Genomic DNA, 6,579 nt, shown 5'->3' with positions numbered 1-6,579 from the left:
GTGACCACACAGCAGGCTGGGATATGAAGATGTGGGGTCAGTGGGGAGCACAGGGAAGGCATCCAGAGCTGCACAGGACTCGGGCTCAGGGGATGGTTCACCCACAGTAGGGCTGGACAAGATGGGATTCATGAGCTCTTCCATCAGAACCACTCAGGACTGGGATAGGCGGGCGGGCCAGGCGCCTGCGTCAGCATCTCCTGTGGGGGGCACAGGACTTCACTCGCAGCAAGCTCCCAGGTATTCCTGTGTGCACTGAGGTGTGAGCGCCTTGAAGCCGTAGGGTGCCTAGGTATGGTGTGTAGGGGTGGCCGTCCGCGGGCTCGTGGAGCGTGGGCATGACAGCAGGCAACCCTGACTGGGGATTCAGGGGCATCTCCACTTCCCCAGGGGAGGGAAACTGACAGGAGAAGACCAGGTAGCAGGGCCTCGGGACACGTGGGGAAACCCAGCGTGTGGCAGGACTTGGCCGAGAATATGACGCGGTGGGCATGAGGAGGTTCGGGCCTCCCCAGGCAGGCGCAAGTTTCCAGGTCCCATCTTCTGATAGGCCTGAGGCTCTGAATCTCTTTTGGGCCTTGATTAGGACTGGCTCTGGCCTTGGGTAAGGCTCTGCAGGTAGGACCGAGCAGGAGGGGCAGAGGCAGGGAGCCAGGTGTCAGCAGAACAAAGGTGATCGACCTTGGAATTGAAGACTTGAGGTTTTAAGGAAAAGCTTTTTGGTGGAGAACTTTTCAGGTTCCCAAACAAATCCACAGAAAAAGCTGGAAGACTCTCAAATGTGACAGAGATATTGTTAGGGAACATGATGGTCTTCCTTGGACCTGCTGGGGTGGAAAAAGAGCCCATGGGTGTGGGATTTCCGAGCAGGCTTGCCCAGGCCCAGGCAAACTTGACTTTGCTGGAGTCGCCGACAGGAGCAGGGGCACCTCAGACAGAGGAAGGTCCAGGAGGCTTCTTTTCCTGATCTTGGTGGAGGCGACATCTCTCAGCCCTTTACTCTGTTCTTAATCTGAAATCAGGACTGGCTTTAAGAAAGGATGCTCAGTTTCAGACCTCTATTATGTCAAAAATCCCAGACTTCTCTCGTTTGAACTCGGTTGACTTCCCTAATCCCCCAGTGAAATTCCTGCAGCAAGCCTGTCCAATTACAGGGTATCTGACTCTCAGGATTCTTTTCAAAGAGAGACTAAATCCGCTCTCACCTAAAAGCCAGGACTCTCATACCCGCAGCCGCTGGAAACAATTCCTGAGTCAGAATAAAGGGAAGTTTTCTGGGACAAAACAAACAGTGCCTGAGAAAGACCGTCTTCTCTTTTGGGATGGGCTTGGGAGAGCAGCCCTTCTCAGGTTTATATGTCTTGGAACCACTGGAGGAACTCGTTAAAACATGAACTTGCCAGACCCACCCCAGAATGTCTGATTCAGTCGATGTGAGGTCGGACCTGAGCATTTGCATTTCTAACAAGTCTCCGGGTGACGTGGGCTGTGGGCCACACTTCGAGAGCCACTCTGCAGAGCTGGGCACACTCACCCCTTCCCCCTCATGACCAAGGATAAGTGTTTGGGGAGCAACGAGCCAAGGTTGCTCATCTCTAAAGAGCATCTGCAGGCATTTCCCTGAAGATAAAACTTCTCCTTTAATTGTACCCCGCACACTTAGCCAAGGCAAACTCTGGGTCCAGGCGGCCCTGCCCTCCTTGGTCAGCACAAAGCAATTACCATTTGACGCAAGAGTGCAAGAACCGGGCAGGACTTGGTATTATGGCTCCTATTGGGACCTAAACTTTGAGTTTGTGAAACACAATTTCTTTTGGCTGCTGAGCCTCTGAACTTGCTCATTGACTGATTTTTTTTTTTTTTCCACTGTAACTTTCCATATCCTTTATTCTTTCACAACCTAGAGATCTTTACCTTCAGGAGCTTCTGTTTGGGGCGCATTGGATGTGGGAGGAGGTTGGGGAGGCATTATTTAGTATGGATATACCAAATTTATTCCCCTTTTGATGGCCCTTTAGATTTTTCCAACTTTGCCTATTATAGTCAGTAATTGCAATGAGCATGACTCTTTGTATATATGTGAGGCTATTTCTCTATAACAAATACCTTGAGATTGTAATTTCGGGTTAAATGACCACTCACAAAAAAAATCAAATAATTCTCTTCTTGTCAGGATCCTTTAGCTCCTGGAAGAATTGAAAAGTCGAGGCCACTTGGGTCAGTCAGTTAGAGCATGAGGCCAGTGAGGCCAGGAGATGTTGAATTTGAACCTTAGTAAACAGTGAGGAGGACGATTACACTGCACGGTCACCGAGTGCACCCTGATCCTTGGCTCGTTGCTCCCCAAACACTTATCCTTGGTCATGAGGGGGAAGGGGTGAGTGTGCCCAGCTCTGCAGAGTGGCTCTTGAAGTGTGGCCCACAGCCCAGCGTCACCTGGAAACTTGTGAGAAATGCAAATGCTCAGGTCCCACCTCACATATACTGAATCAACATTCTGGGGTGGGTCTGGCAAGTTCATATTTTAACGAGTCCCTCCAGCAGTTCCAAAACATATAAACCTGAGAAGGGCTGCTCTCCCAAGCCCGTCTCTATTACTAGAAGAAGAAACAAAAAGTCGATAGAACTCAGTGCACGGGTGTTGGGTGAGGAGCAGCAGAACTATGTCAGGCCCACCTGAAGCTGCTACAGTTTGGACCCTCCTTTTTCTGGATGGTTTGTTCCTTAGAATCTTCGACCCCAGATCACAGTCTCTCCCACCACACACTCTAACTCTGCCGTCCAACCACAGTCACCAGAGGTGTCCAGCAGGTTGGGGTGTCTTGCTTATCATCTCACCTTCATGACGTCACCCTATGGCTGCCTTAACCTCCATGGTCTTTGCTCTTGACCCTGGAAATTCCCTGCCTCCTTCAACACAAGCTGGAACCCATGGCCCACGGTCTGCTGACCAATGTGGGAGAACAGTACCTATGGACACTTCTATTTTCTCTTCTGCTCAACCATCTGGGGCCTGCTGATACCTCTGCTGGGCTGTGACAGTTATTTCTATATACAAGGGATGGCGTGTTTGCTTTTTCATATTGCACCATGGACTACAAATTCCAACTCTGTAAATTGATATATTCAAGCCAACTGTCATTGCTGTGATGCAAGGAAAACTGAATTTTAAAAGGTTTTGGCCAGCTTTCCCTGCCAAGGAACGTCCCCTGTAGTTTTACATTTATTGCATCTGCCTCCAGTAAAGCGAGATCATCACCAGCCTCAGAAGGTGTGAGAGGAGATCCCATCCAGCTGACTTCAGTTGTCTCTAGCATGAGGGAGAAAAACTGATCGCTTACAGATTTTTTTCTTTTGATGTGTCTTATTGGTTGAATTTGTGCCCCCCAAATTTGTATGCTGAAGTCCTAAACCCCAGTAAGTCAGAATGTGGCTGTATTTGGAGATAGAGTCTTTATAGAAGTAATGTAGATACATTGAGGTTGTTAGGGTGATCCCTGATCCAATGACACATGTCCTTATAAAAAGAGATAGGCCTGCAGGGAGAAAGCCATGGAACATGAAGGCAGAGATTGGGGTGATGCTTCTGTAACCCAAGGAGCCCCAAAGATTGCCCGCAAACCACGAGAAGCTGGAGCAGAGCCATAGACCAGGCTCTCTCTCACAGCCCTCAGAAGGAACCAACCCTGCCAACATCTTGATCTTGGACTCTGGCCTCCAGGACTCTGTGACGATAAATTGCTGTTGTTTAAGTTGCCCAGTTTGTGGTACTTTTCCAGCAGCCCTGGTAAAAGAACCCAACACATCTGCCATCTTATACTTTTCTTCTGAGAGTCATCTTGCCTCTCCAATCTCATCAGCGATTACACGGGCTCCTGTGAACAGCTGGTCTCCCTGACTCCAGGCTCCCTACCATCCATCCTGTCCAGCAAATCTTCATCAGAGCAAGCTTTGCTAAGAGTGTTTTTCACCTCCTCCAGCACCCTATTCTTCCTACTTCAGGTCTGAATCCCAGACCACAGCCTGCTCCCTGAACCCCTATGCCCATTTAAGATTTAAGATGGTTTATGGGAAATATATGGACAAAAATTAGCAGTTAACTTTATCTCCTTCACCCAGACATGCTTACAGAGGGTCTTGGAAAGCATCTACCAGAAACTGGCAAAGACATGCCAAACAGTGATATAGAGAGATGGGAAAGCCTGGAGCGAGCAGGACCACCCACCTGCACTTCTGGCCCCGAGCAGCGGTACCCACAGGCTCCCCTACAGCAGCGACAGGCCTGGCTACAAGGAGCCCTTTTGTCCTGTGACCTGAGGTAGGGACTACTTTACAGAAAACTTGGGCTTTTAGGTTTAGGGGAATTTGCCCTGGGCAAATTCCTAGGTTCCACTTCTTGCATATTCTTGTTATTTGGTCTGGGATGTGCTTCTGCTTGGGAAAAACCTATAATTTTAGAGGCCATGGAGTGAGGAAATTTTAGAGTACATGGGTGAGCCTGGCCAGCACTGCCACATCTCACATCACATGATACCCGGGGCATTAGCGTCAGGGGATCGAATATGGTGGTGCCCCCTGCAGTCGCTAATGCAGAGCCTGTGGCCAGGGCTGCTTTTTTAATTCTCTGAGCTGTGGTTTCTTCATCCACAAAATGTAGGTAATAATATCTGCCTTGCAAGGCTGTGGAGATGATTAAATGAGATCAAGCAGGTAAAGCTTTAGCACTGACTCTGATGCAAACAGGAAGTACTCATTAAAGAGTTACAGCCACTATCACCATAATCACTCCCATCAACATTTCATTTCTCCGTCCAGGGCAGGCAGGGCCAGATGCCTGTGAGCAGACTGGCTACTCAGCACTTGCTCCAGGGCTCTTGGGGGAGAGGAGGAGGGGATTTGCACGTTTCTTGCTCAGCTGGCAGCTGCACGTGCAAGAGCAGGATAGGAACCGGGCATTTCATGCTGCTGCTCGCTCGGTTTCCCTTCTGCTTGGTCAGTGCTGCCTTATAACTTCTGGAGTTCTCTGAAATTTTTGCCATTCTTGGGCCTCCTTTTGCATAATAAAAATTAAAACTTATGTTTTGCAATTGCATTGGTATAAAAGTGAATGCAAGCCAGATTGGATTACATTCACTTTTTTCTTCTGAGTTTAAAAGAAATTAAAATGTCTTCTTGGACCCCTAACCTATGGCAGGCTCCAAGCACTATGGCCACCCTGGACCCCGATGGCCCATGCACCCTGCTTGCGCTGAGCCTCCCAGCAGCTGAGCATGGCTCGGGGTGCAGGACGGCCAAGAGCCCCAGCATAAGGTGTAATTTTACATGCAAAGTCTTACTTTCTTAACTAGGTCACAACTGCCTCCAGAGCAGGGATTTTGCTTTTTTAATTTCCTCATAGCACGGAGTGCAGGGCTGAGCACTGGGGCCAGCTTGCTTATTTTAACACCTTGCAACAGAAATGCATTTTGTGGTTAATAATTGTTAGGAGGCTCCTTCCCAAGCCTTGGGAACCCGTTGTTCTGCGGCTTCCACAGTCATTATCAGACTCAGATGGGCTTCTCAAGGCCTTTGTGAGGCACAGCCTTGAGAAATTGTCCACAATAGTCTCCCACCACTGATAAAGTGTCACTGAGGCCAGAAGAATGAGATGATGCGGGGGTATATGGCTCTGGGTTCTCAAAACTGCAATTCAGAGTCACGCTGTAGCTCCCTGTTTGGGGCCGAGCTTCACCCCACGTGCTCACTGGCTCTCACTCATTTACAAGATGAGGTTCCCACTCACGCCCTCTGAGCGGAGGTGGACCGGCAGGGATACTGTCTGGGCATCGCTGCGCAATCATCATTCTCTGCTCTTCTTTTCCTAGATCTATTGTTGGGGAAAACAGCACGTACCACAGGAAATACCCAACAGTATTACTCCGTCCACCCCAATAGAAGCATTTAGGGGATGGTAAGAGGAGCATGACCCTTACAGGGGTGTGTCACATGAAAGTGCCCAGGGGCTGGCCTGATTGGGAAGCTGGCGGACCGACGGTTGGAAGTTGGGTTTCTCAGCTCTCTTCCCACGTTGGTTCAACTGAGAGTGCGTTCACGTAGTAGGTCGAGCTGACGCCGAGGAGCTGACGAGACAGTGACAGTGGAGTTGGGGACAGATTGCAGAGGCTAAACAGTGACATCTCTGGAGCAGACAGTGGCTTGGCTGTTCCTTTTGGATGCTTGTTTTAATATGAAACTTATTAACTCTTATTAACTCATCTTATTCATAATAAATCGCCTGTTTATCTGTTGTTCTTGATAATCTATTATGTTATCTCTGAATTTCTTTTGAACAATTTGAAAGCTGCCAAAATGCTTAGTCACCATTACCAAATGTACCCAGTGACAGCAAAATGTAAATATTGAGCTAAATGCTTAGTTGGGAGATGCAGAAGCTAGTTACTAATTAACCCCGAGCCTCCAAAATTGTTGGGATGTCGTTTATGGTGCAGCATAGAGGGAAGGATATAAAAATTAGGATTAGGGCCCGGGAAGTAAGATGGGTGGGATATAAAAACCCCACTGATGATTTCAAAGAGGTAT

Source organism: Camelus bactrianus, chromosome 7 (assembly GCF_048773025.1).
Source record: "Camelus bactrianus isolate YW-2024 breed Bactrian camel chromosome 7, ASM4877302v1, whole genome shotgun sequence".
NCBI classification, from domain to species: Eukaryota; Metazoa; Chordata; class Mammalia; order Artiodactyla; family Camelidae; genus Camelus; species Camelus bactrianus.
The sequence above is the reverse complement of the archived record's forward strand: the minus strand, read 5'-3'. Positions refer to the sequence as shown.